The sequence below is a fragment of the Suricata suricatta genome, chromosome 9, assembly GCF_006229205.1.
Source record: "Suricata suricatta isolate VVHF042 chromosome 9, meerkat_22Aug2017_6uvM2_HiC, whole genome shotgun sequence".
NCBI lineage: Eukaryota > Metazoa > Chordata > Mammalia > Carnivora > Herpestidae > Suricata > Suricata suricatta.
This window is the reverse complement of record NC_043708.1, coordinates 6,599,705-6,611,694: the sequence shown is the minus strand read 5'-3', so window position 1 is coordinate 6,611,694 and position 11,990 is coordinate 6,599,705. Positions and strand designations below refer to the sequence as shown.

The window sequence follows — 11,990 nt, the reverse complement described above, 5'->3', positions numbered from 1 at the left end:
GTCCTCCCTAATGTGGGTGGGCCTTGTCCAATCAGTAGAAGAATGGGATAGGATAAGAAGGCTGAATCAGAGGGAACTCTTCCTGTCCCACTGGTTGAGCTGAGATATTGGTGTTTTCCTGCCTTTGGACTTGAACTGAAACGTTGACCCTTGAGCTGGTTGGCATTCAACTTTTAAGATTACTCTTAAGTCTGGGTCTCCAGCTGGCCAACTTGCTTGCAGATTTTGGGACGTGCCAGGCTTCATAATTGCATGAGGCAGTTCCTTATAATAAATCTCTGTACACACACACACATGCACACACACACACACACACACACACACACACTCATGCACACACACCCTATTGGCTCTGTTTCTCTGGAGAAGCTTGCCAGGTACTGACACCTAGCCCTGGCTGTCTCACTGGTCATCCACATCAGCATGTCTAGAAAAGAAAGCAGGGTGCTCACCCCCACCCCCAACCCCACGATTCTCCTCCCCAAACGATTGCCTCTGATGTGCTCTCCGTGTCCGCACAGGCACTGTTGTTTCCTTAGTTACCAACCTTCTTGAAGTTCCGGGTTGGAATTGCTGGTTATTATTGCCTCTCCCCACTAGAAGGCAGGCTCCACAGGGGAGAGCTTTTCCTCTCTCGTATACAGCTGAACCCCCCAGGACTCAGCCCCGTGCAGGCACCGTGACTGCTGAATGAATAAAATAACATAGTGAAAGCCGACCATGCAGCGGCAGTAGGGTGAGGTGCTCCAAATGCACACGGCTGCTCATCCCTTACAGTGCTGAGCAGGGAGGGCGTTCTTATTCCCATTTTATGGAGGAGGAAATAGTGGTGGTGTAGTTGTATTCAGGTGCATTTGTGAAGCTTTGCATCTACAGAGCCACCTGGTCCCCCAGCCCCCACCTGAGAATAGGTCCTAAAGGTAAGGCTTGGGGGAAAAGGCCTGGGACTCAGACATCTCGACAAAGCCGGGCACCTCCTACTCCTCCATACTCCCTCCCTTGCGAGGTCCCCTGGATGTCCGCGGGCTTTGTGTCCAGCCTCTCTCATCAGAGAACTGACTGTTGGGGGCTGGCGCCATGCACTCTCCCTCTGGGCCCTGCTCAGGTTGTGACTCCTAGGTCGGTGTTCCAGGAATACCTCCCCACTGGGGATAGGCCCAAGGCGTCTCATCCTTGTGCGATGTGTTTATTGCGTGTAAGTGGCCCCAGGATCCCTCTGCTCAGAAGGTGGCCAAGACATCAGCAGGTGCTGGTTGGACTGCCCCTGCCCTCTTCCTCCTGCTTCTTCCCTCAGCCAGGGACACCCCATCTATCCGGGTATGAGAGGGCGGAGCCCTAGAGGGTCTGCAGTCTCCCTCAGCCAGGATCCAAGTCCCGTGATGGTGTGATGGGTCTTGCTTGAAGATTCTCAGTTTCGCTCCTGCCTTATGGCCCTGCCAGGGTCTCGGGCAGGATGGTACCACTTTGGCTGGGCTGCGGGAGCATCTCCCGCTCTGGTCCCCACTGTCCACTCCCCCTCCCCTACCAGCCTCACCTCCCTGTACTTCCTAAAATGAGTGTCCATTCCTTGCACTCACCTCCTTTAGAGGCTGTATACCTCCATTGTCAACATCAATGATGGCCTGTCAAGTCCACCCCCTGTTTTGAATCTCCTGTCTCTCTTTCCACAATCACGTGTCTTTGGGTGACCCTGTGCCCTCCCCTTTACTTGCAATGGTCTATGTGATTCCAGTAGGCTCAGCTGATGATCTAGGGTGATTCTACCTCTTTTTAAGATCTTTATCCTAAATTCCACCATAATTCTGTGCTGCACACTGGAGCAGGCTCACAGGCTTCAGAGATTAGAGCATGGGCACCTTCAGGTCACGATCCTCCCTCCCACAGTACCTGAGCACTGCCTGTTCCCTCTGCCTGGATTCTTACTCCTCATCATCTACTGGGAGGGCTCTGCCCCTTATCTGGCTGTCCGAAAACCTCACTTCTTTGTCTGCAGTCATGCTTGCTGACCCCCTTGTGTTGTTCACCAACGGAGGTGGGGGGGGGCACCTACACCTGATTCCCTCCCTTTGATGTTCCTCAGAATTCATTTGATTTTTTGGTAATGATTAGATTGTGAGGGAGTCTTCTTAGCTAGCCCAGAAGGCCTGGCACACAGCAGGTGCTCAATAATTGAGTATGAAATGAAAGATGGAAAGAATCGCTTCTTTGCTTCCTGAGACGAACATTTGGCTAGGCTTTCTGCCTCACAGGACAGCGTGGTACCAACCTGGCATTTGCTGCCTTCTGGGGCCACCCAGGGCACGCATGTTTGCATGAGTGATAGGACAGCCTGGTGATCAAGGCAATGACCAAGGGGCCAGATAACTTGGGTCCCATGCTGACTTGCCCACTTAAGCAATGAATGTCTGGGCAAGGGAGTTCCTCTCTTGGGTCCTCAGTTTCCTCATTAAAGAAAGGGGTTAATCACAATATCTCCCTGAAGATGCTAGAAGGATTAAGCCAATCCTTCAATGCCTGGACAGAGGCCACCTTTTAGGAAGCTGGCAGTAGCAATGTTCTCTACCGTGATACTTTGGAACTACAAAGTTAATAGGTTGTTCCCAGAATAAAAAATTCATGGTTTCTCACACCATTCTTCATCTTATAGGGCTTAACTTTCCTTCTGTAAGTGTTTTCACCTGTTCTGCAAGGGAATGTCCTTTTGAAGTGCACCCAAGGGCTACTCCGTTCTGTAAAATTGAGCCATGGAGAGAGAAGGGTGGGGCCACCCTGAGAAGTCCACTCGGCACCTGCTTAGGGGCTTGTGTGCAGACACTCAGGGCCAGCTGGCCTCACTGAGGCGGGCAGCCTTCCCAATAGCCTCCTCTGGACCCTGAGAGGAAGGCAGGAAGGCCCAACCTCCATTCACCAGCTTCTGACATGTGCAAGTCCCAAACACTTGGGCTGAAAACTGGAGGTAGAGGCCAGACTTCTGCCAGCATGCTGGAATTCATTAGTATTTAAAAACACTTCCTTGCCCTTTTTCATTATACAGTCTAACATTTAGAGACTCCAAAATCCCTACTTATTTGTGTAATACAACTCAGAGAGCTTGGAAGTGGTGTTGGAAAAAACACTGCATTGAGAAGTACCAGTCTGAGGCGATGCATATGGTAAATCAGGAATTCTCCAGAAAACCCTCGAACCTGTTGGCCTGGACCGTTCCCTGAAGAATTGCAGGTGGGCCCATGAGAAATGCCTCCCTTATGCTGCCTGAACAGTAGTAGAGCTTGGAGCTCACAAGGTTCACTTGAAACACCGGATTATTGACTGTCTTGGATCTTTCCCGAATTGATTTCTTTGTGTAATTGCTGTCCCCCTCGCTCATAATGGGACAAGTCCTGTCCTAGGCTTAGCCCCTCATGCTGCCTGGTCTTGGTCTAGAAACATGGTAGGCACTGGAAAAGTACCAAATACATTGTTTTGGAAAAGAGGGGCTTTCCTAGCTAATTCCAAAGGAAGCTTCTGGGGAAACCACAGAACAAAAGAGAGAATGAGTTGTTCAAATACATGTATTTTATTACATTAATATGACTACGTCAGTTAATATTTTATAAAACAGAAGTAAGGAAAGAAAGGCCACCCATAATGCCCCAACTGTGAAAAGGCTGGTGTTGGCTCTTTGGTTGTTTTCTTCTCTTCCTCGTGCCTGGTGTCATATGCTACTGTTGTTCTCTGTGCCCTGGCGTCTGTGCGTTATGCTTAACATCGCGGTCCTGCTGTTTAGATTTGCCACGTGACATCTTTGACCTACACAGTGGGACTGAACAGCGGGGGCCTGGAAACACGAGGAGTCTGAACACCACCTTGTGAGGCTGGAGTCGTCGGCAGCCACCACCCGCTCCAAGCTCCAATCTGGGCATCTGTAAAACAGAAGCGGTGAGCCATCCTTGCCTTTCTGGGCTCTGCAAGACACACGGCACCAGTAGAAGACATGACTGGTGATGGCTCCATAAAGGCCACTGTGCTGCTTTCAGAGAACTTCAAGTGACGTGTGATGGCAAAAGAATAAGATCAGCAGGAACTTCAAGGAGCGGGAAGAGAAAGACTCCAAAGAGGAAGGTGCATTGACTCTTGTTTTGTTTTTCCTTTTGCTTCTTTGATTTTTTGGGGGGAGGGTTATTTATTTTTGTTTTTTGTTTTTAATTTTTCATCATTTCTTCATTTTTGGGAGAGAGAGAGAGACAGAGTGCGAATGGAGGAGGGGCAGAGAGCGAGGGAGACACAGAATCGGAAGCAGGCTCCAGGCTCTGAGCTGTCAGCCTAGAGCCTGATGTGGGGCTCGAACCCATGAACCGTGGGATCATGACCTGAGCCGAAGTCCAGATGCTCAACTGACTGAGCCCCCCAGGTGCACAGAGTATCTTTCATATATACAAACACAAACATACACACATATACTGTTGACCCTTGAACAAAGCAGAGGTGACGGGTACTCACCTTCTGCACAGTTGAAAATTTATGTATAACTTTTGACTACACCCCCAAACTTAACTACTAATAGCCTATGTTGACCAGAAGCCTTACCAGTATCATAACTAATCGATTAACCCATATTTTACATGTTATATGTATCACAATAAAGTAGGCTAAGGAAAAGAAAGCATTATTAAGAAAATCCCCTGAAAGAGAAAATACATTTCGAGCACTGTCCTGTGAAACATCCACATATAAGTAGACCCAGGCACTTTGAATCCCTGTTGCTCAAGTGCCAACCATACATGATTTTGCAAACAGAATCTCCTTGCTTTAGAATTGGACAGGGATGTATGGAGTGAACCAAATACAGGAGCCAAAGCAAGGGCAATAATTTGCAGCGGAGAAGATCCTGTTAGGAGTCACCTGATGACTGTTTTAAGCTCTTTAAATAGGTTCCTTTGTTTTGTCTCATCCTCGTGGCCCTGGGGTAGCCTACTCTTTCCTTTATTGTGAAGAAAGGGAGACCTTAATCTTCCGATGATGCCGCTGGGCCACAGACTCCTGGATACTCCCATCTCCCATTCTGCGACTGGGCCTCATTCGCAACGCTTGGGAAGTTCTCCGAGGACATGGCTGGTGGGCAGCAGAGCTGCACCCCCACCTTGGACCCGTCCCCCTTAAAGCCCACGGTCCTCTCAGGCTAACCACCTGCTAAAAACACTGTCTCCTTCCAAGAGAAGGTTGATAGGTGTTTCATTCTGAAAACTTACAGATGTAAAACTATCCACCATTTCGGAGTTGTATGACTGATTTTACTTTGAACTCCCTTTTCTTCTTAGAAGAATAAATTGGAGAATGATGGTCAGCCCATAAAAGTCTGCTCCAGCTTAAGGTATGAAAAGAGCAGTGGGAGTAGGAAAAGGCCACGTGTGGTATGGCTTCTACATGAAACACATGTCAGATTTCAGAGGTGACTGTGTCGTTCTTGTTTGTTTCAGAGCCAAGAGAGAAATGTTGGCTTTGCTTATGTGACTATGTCACCCCGAGGCCCCCATCCTGGGTCCATCCACCTGGTACTAGAAAGGTTTGGCAGATGAGCACCCATGTCACTGGGGTGGTGATAGGACTTGGAAAATGGAATGACAGGGGTTCTGATTCTGACTCTGCCCATCCCCCACTAGTGGGCGGACCTTGGCCATACACCTGCATCTCCCTGTACCTTATTGTTTGTCTCTCCAGAACTGGGGATAATGGTGCCTCACGCCTTGCCGGTTTGTACCAAGGATTAGAGAGACAGTGTGGACGGCACCTGACACAGCGTAGGCACCAGGACAGATTAACCAAATCGGAAGCTAACATTGAGTGGGGGAGGACTCGCAATTAAGTCCAGGAAGCTTCCAGGATGGCAGTCCCTTAAATAAATCCTTATTTATTCGGGCCACTTATTTTACCTTACATTTGGAGTGCTTAGAACAGTGCCTGGTACAGGATTAGAATTCGATAAATATCAGCTGTGATTATTTTATTATTACCGATTATTATTACTGCCATTGTCTTTATTCAGAGAACATTTTGAGTCAGCTGTAAAGCAAAGGAACCAAATGGCAATGTAAGAGGGGGCTGTAGCGTTCTCCTTCTTTATGAAGTGTCATTGAAAGATGCCATTGACAGTATTGGCAGCTCCATTAAGAAGTCTGCTGATGATGGTAATCAGGCTGGCACATTTGGGATTCAGAATGACACTTCTCAAGACAGAGGCAGTGCTCGCTTGGGCTGTCACTGCAGAGCCAGGGTATGGCTCAGGGTCTGGAGGGTTGGGTGCCTGAGGCCCAAGCCCAGGATGGGAGCCTGGGGCCCCCGGCGCCTCCTTGGCTGAATTTTTCTAGCTGGTGACTTGGTGCTCACCACTTCACTGTTCTGGATCTCGGTTTCCCAGGTCATAGTTGAGAGTCTGCTTAGCCGTGAATTAGCTCTGAGAAAACTGAGTCTGGGGACTCTCCATCCCTGTAGAAAGTGGAGTGAACATGGAAGAATCAGTGAATGAAGCTCTTGGAAGGAGCTATTATCCTCCTTTCTTTCCATTTTGCCTTTTAAAAAAATTTTTAAGTTTGTTTATGTATTTTGAGAGAGAGCAAGAGAGCACAACCGGGTAGGGGCAGAGAAGAGGACAGGCAGAATCCCAACCAGGCTCCGCACCATCAGTGCAAAGCCCAATGTGGGGCTCAAACTCATGAACCTTGAGATCACAACCTCAAGTGAGACCAAGAGTCGGACGTTTAACAGACGGAGCCACCCAGGCACCCCTCCCCATCTTGCCTTTCAATCAATGTTTATTCACCTCTCCTTTGCGTCTGGCAGGAGTTTGTGCAGAACCAGCAAATGGACCCACAGGGTCCATGGTTCCAGAAACCGGTGAATTCCTGGTGGGGAACCCCTGGCTGATGTTTAACATCCTCATCTCAGTGCGAGACCTGTGAGTGGAAAGTAGAAATGGCCTTCTGAGCCAGGAAGTGCAATTCAGTCATAACAACACGTGATTTTTAAATGGGGAACAATCACTAATAGTGGTTTTAGAGATTGATCTCACTTCATCCCTCTGCCTCTGTGACATCTGTCAATCAGCCAAGGCTGCCTCTCAGTCTTTTATCGGATTCCTATGTGAAAGTGTTTAGGGAATAGGCTTGTACTCAAAATGTAAATAGGTGTCTTATTCTCCCTCTTAAAGCCATTACTGTGTCGATGGATGTCTTGCTATAGTTAAGGGTCTGTCAGCATTTACATTAAGGGGCCTTATATTCTAAGGCTTAAAACACCATTAAAATCTGTTTGACTTGGTTCTTCTGATGGTCAAATTATCCAAATTTCTTTTTAAAAATCTGGTTGATTCTTTATTCATTGGTGAAAATATGCACATAGGCACACCCTTGTAGGGTCTTGCTTTTAGAAGCCTTGTGGTGTTTCCAAAATTAATAAGCTGACACTTTTCCCTCCTGGGCTGAGTGTCTTTGGTCATTTTGAGTTTTCTTTGTGAAAGCCCCTCATGTTTATAAGAAGGTTCAGGTAGGGATTAAGGCTGTATTAGAATATTTTCAGCATGCTCAGTGCTTTTAGATTTTTGTAGGGAGAATAAAAGAGTGTAGATAGGCTAAGGGTGACCATGTGCCAAGAGCACTGTGTGCATTAAAATATCTCATTTAAACTACAAGGTAGATTTTGAGGCAGCAACTCACTTTCCTCTTTTTCATAATGTTTATTTTTGAGAGAGAGAGAGAGAGAGAATGAGACAGAGGATCCAAAGCAGGTTCTACCCTGAGAGCATAGAGCCTGATGTGGGGCTTGAACTCATGAACCATGAAATTATGACCTGAGCTGGTCAGATGCTTAACCAACTGAGCCATTCAGATGCCCCTCTTTCTTCTTTTATAATTGAGAAAACTGAGGTTTGGAACCTCAATGGTAGATTGGCAGTTGAAGACCCACATGCAAGGCATGACCTTGGCACTCTACCAGAGATGTTCATGCTTATTTCAAAGGTCAATGAAGACACAAAATCAAGGTTGGACATTTTCAGAGACTTCATTAACTCCAGTGGTTTTGATGAAATATAATTTCCCCAAAGTTGGTTTTACTCTTAGCAGCCAACCTCCCTCCCCTTCCCTCTTTGACAAATATTTTTTGAGCATGTACTGTAATAAGACCTGTTATTATCTCACTTAAATAATTGTATTAATTTCTCCAACAATTTGCAATTAATCATTTCTGCTTCAGAGCTGTCACACACACATCATTCTTTCTGCTTGTGAAGCCGTGTCTAACCCTTGTCAATTCTCTAAAGCTAAGAGACTAGTGTTCCGCATCCTGTTGACCAAGCTGAACTATCAATGTTCCATCTTTCATGCTCAAAACTCTGGTCCATGGTCTATATAGATCATCCTATGCAGGGTCAAGTCTAGCCTTGGTTACTCAGCAAGACTGTCACTGAGAATCCACTCCACCATTTTAGGGGAGATTTCTCTAATCTCTCATTAGTATTTGGATTGGTTCCTCCAATTGATCAAGTAAGCATCCTCTACATGTTACACTTACATTTCCTGATATTGATAGTACATTTTGTCCTGTATGCCTCATGACCTCCATGATAGGGATGGAAAGTACTCCATATCTATTTGCTGAATTGATAGAAAAGTGAGTTAATTCCCTTCTTCTTCCCTCTCTTTGGCCCATTCTAATGCTTCTCTTTAGAGCATAACTGAAAGCTGTTTCTACAGGAGACTGTTCGTAATTCCCCAATTCCCCACCTTACCCATTTCTACCCTGTTTTTGTCTGTTTGGGTCCTTATCCCAAAGTTTGGCTCAAAAAATGACTAGTGTTGTCTCCCAGTGCAGAGTACATAATGGAGCTCAAGTATAAGATGAATAAGTGAATGGATGCCTCCTTGAAACATTGTTCTTTACTATGGTTTTTCTAACGACCTGGGCCCCTCAAGGAACTTTCAGACTGAAGCAACATTCAATTTCCTGTAACACTGTTTTTAAATGACAATAATTTCATTAAAACATTGATTATAAAACCCTGGCAAGTAGTAAACCTTACTAATTTTTCATTCATAGGAGTTGTCTCGAGATGTACATGCCAATGTTTTTTTTTTTTCTTCACCCAAAACTCAGAGGCATATTTGGTGAGTCACTTTATCTGTTAGGTCAGGAATAGGACTTTAGAGGCAGTGATAACATGGGGTGAAATAGTGGGTTATGGTGGCTGGGAGCACGGTTTCAGGTTTAGAGTTATGTATTAGTTATCTATTGCTGTGTAACAAATTATCCCCAGATTTCCCTCTTACAACAATACACATTTATTACCAGATAGTGCTGATGGGTTGGGGATCTGGGTGGAGCTTAACTGGATACCTCTGATGTAGGGTTTCTCATAATGCTGAAATCAAGGTGTTGGCTGAAGCTGAAGTACATTGAGATCAGACTGGGGAGAATCTTCTTCCAAGCCCACTCCCATGGTTGTTGGCAAGATTCACTTCCTCATAGGCTGGTGGACTGAGAGCATCAGGGTTTTATTGGCTATTGGCCAGATATGTAAAAGTTCCTTGCCATTTGGGCCTCTCCATATGCCTACTTACAATACGGCAGCTTGCTTCCTCCAGTATGAGGGCTGAGGGAAAAAGAGAGAGAGAGAGAGAGAGAGAGAGAGAGAGAGAGAGAGAGAGAGAACAAGCCCAAGATGGAAGTCACAATCTTTTTGTAGCGTAGTACCACAACTGATATCCCATTGCTTCTGTTGTGTTCTATTCATGAGCACTGAGTCAGTACATGCAGTCCACACTCAAGGATTGGGCATTATGCAGAGTGTGAACACTGGAAGGTGAGACTTGCAGGGGCCATCTTGGGGGCTGTCTACCAAGACATGTCTGGGTCAGAATCGTAGTTCTTTCTTGCAATCTCTGTACATCATTAAAGAAGTTACTTAACTCTTCTGAAGATCAGATTCCTCATCAATCAAATGATGTCCATTTTTGAAGGTGGTTAATAGGGAGAAATAATTTTTGTGAAACACACATAATAGGTGGTTGATAATGAGTAACCAGGACTATTATGACTATAATTAATCTTGGCAGGCACTGAGGGCCTTTGATTTTCAATTCTGTGTCCTGAGAATCATAGCTCCCCATGTACCCTGTGCCTTTGACTGAGAGTAATATCAGTTTCAAACTTAGCTGATGTTGATCTGTGTTCCTCTGTGTCTTATCTTTTCTGGGTGGTAATTTTTGGCACTAACTCTTGTCATTTATGCCACTTTTTTTAAGGTAATGGAGTGAGCCACACACTGAGAGGATTTGTTTATTCCTTGTAATGTTTCCTGCATTTCCCCCTTACCATTTACTGTCTTCATGCTCCCTCCTTCCCCGGTTAGAATTTGCAGTGTTTGCTAAATGCCTCTTGTAAAGAGGGTCTTCTCTCTCTAGGGGTAAGAGCTAAGAGACAGTGTCCCCAGCACCTGACAAATAGAATAAATATTTGTGAAAGGACCACCATCACATCTGATGAAGGACCACTGTAGTGGCCTCCCCATGGTCCTCCACTTCTCCGTACACTCTGCTTCATGCTCCATGCCCTGCCAGAGGCCTTTTTGGCACAACCTGGATCTGACTGGGGATGGCCTCCATGAGTCTACTTGTTGAGATCATTCATCCAACAAGCACTGACTAGAGAGCTACCATGATGAGCAAAAACAGATGTGGTCTCTGCCCTCGTGGGAAGACAGACTCTAATTGAATAATTGCACACATGCAGCTGCCCATCTCAGCGAATTCAGTGAAGGAAAAGTGAATGGGGTTTTGAGGCTATGAGTATTGCAGGATCTGACCTGGTCTGGGGATCAGGAAAAAATTGACTCCATAGGTGAGCAGGAGAGGGAGGGACAGAAGGAAAGAACCTTCAAGGCAGACAGGCAGAGGACAGCATGTTCAAGGTCCTTAGATGGGGCAGTAGTAACACTGTTCTCAACTGGATTGCTGGTCAGTAAATATATACTCTGTGCTTTTCCCGTGGAAGACTGTTTACTTTTCATCTCCTTGACTTTGGGCTTGGCCATGTGACTTTCTTTGCCCAGTGGGATGTTAGTGGACACGACACAAGCAAAGGCTTGAAATGTCTTTGCTCAGAGGAACTTCCCTTCTTACGCCTCTGGTATCATCATGACAGGAACACATCCTGGGAAGTCCACTGGTTCCAGAAGGATGTGAGACACATAGAACAGAGCTACCCCAGATGCGCGGCTTGGGGAACTGTCCCGTGGCCCACACACCCAGGAGAGTGTTAATACATGCCTTTGGTGTGTGCTGCTGAACTTGGGAGTGGGTGGGTGGGGTGGTTTCAGTGTCAGAAGGAGGGTTGTGGGACTGGGGCTCCAATAGTAATTTGGACAGTGGTGCAGGATTCTTTAATTCTGAGCCTTAAAAGTCAGTGAGGGTTTTGGTTTTTCCTCTAACTGTGTTGGAAAACTAGGGAAGGTTTCTGCAGGGGAATGATGTGATCAGACTGTGGGGAACAGGCTGGAGAGGGGAAGACCTTCTCTTTCAGAAATCCACATCTTTGCAGGAGATGTGAGCTGTATCCTCTGACTGACTGCCACCCCATGTCTACTTCTCCAATTTTTGTAGCTATGTTGTTCTTGTTTTTTACAGTGATTTCAAGTGTTTCTCTTCTATGAAGTGTCCCAACAGGTGTGTTTATTATTCCCTTCCTTGAGTTCCAGTGCTGCTTTGTTCTTTTCTTCCCCCAGGACCTGTCACCCAACACAACATTGCCTCAGGCCCATCTCTGACTTAGGTCGGGCAACCCTTGAGGGCAGGGCATGTGATGTAGTCATCTCTGCACACTTGTGTTTGTTTCTCTGTGTCCACAATCCTCCATGCCCCTGTGCATAAGATCAGTCTGGTAAGTAGGAGGTGCTCAATAAATACTTCTTTAACAAATGAATGAACAGTCTTTATATATATATATATATATATATATATATA

General features: G+C 46.1%; 1 long non-coding RNA gene across 6 annotated transcripts in view; it reads left to right on the top strand.

Annotated features, from left to right (window-relative positions):
* Positions 1-610: 610 nt before the first annotated feature.
* The window catches only part of LOC115301807, a 31,118-nt gene continuing 19,738 nt past the window's right edge, over positions 611-11,990 (top strand). For 3 of the 6 annotated variants that reach the window (XR_003913302.1, XR_003913301.1, XR_003913298.1), the window contains exons 1-3: positions 611-920; positions 3,767-4,101; positions 5,298-5,350. This is a non-coding gene — a long non-coding RNA (uncharacterized LOC115301807). Of the gene's footprint in view, positions 921-3,034; positions 3,220-3,766; positions 4,102-5,297; positions 5,351-11,990 lie in introns of all 6 variants that reach the window. The other 3 variants (XR_003913303.1, XR_003913299.1, XR_003913300.1) reach the window with 3 other exon arrangements.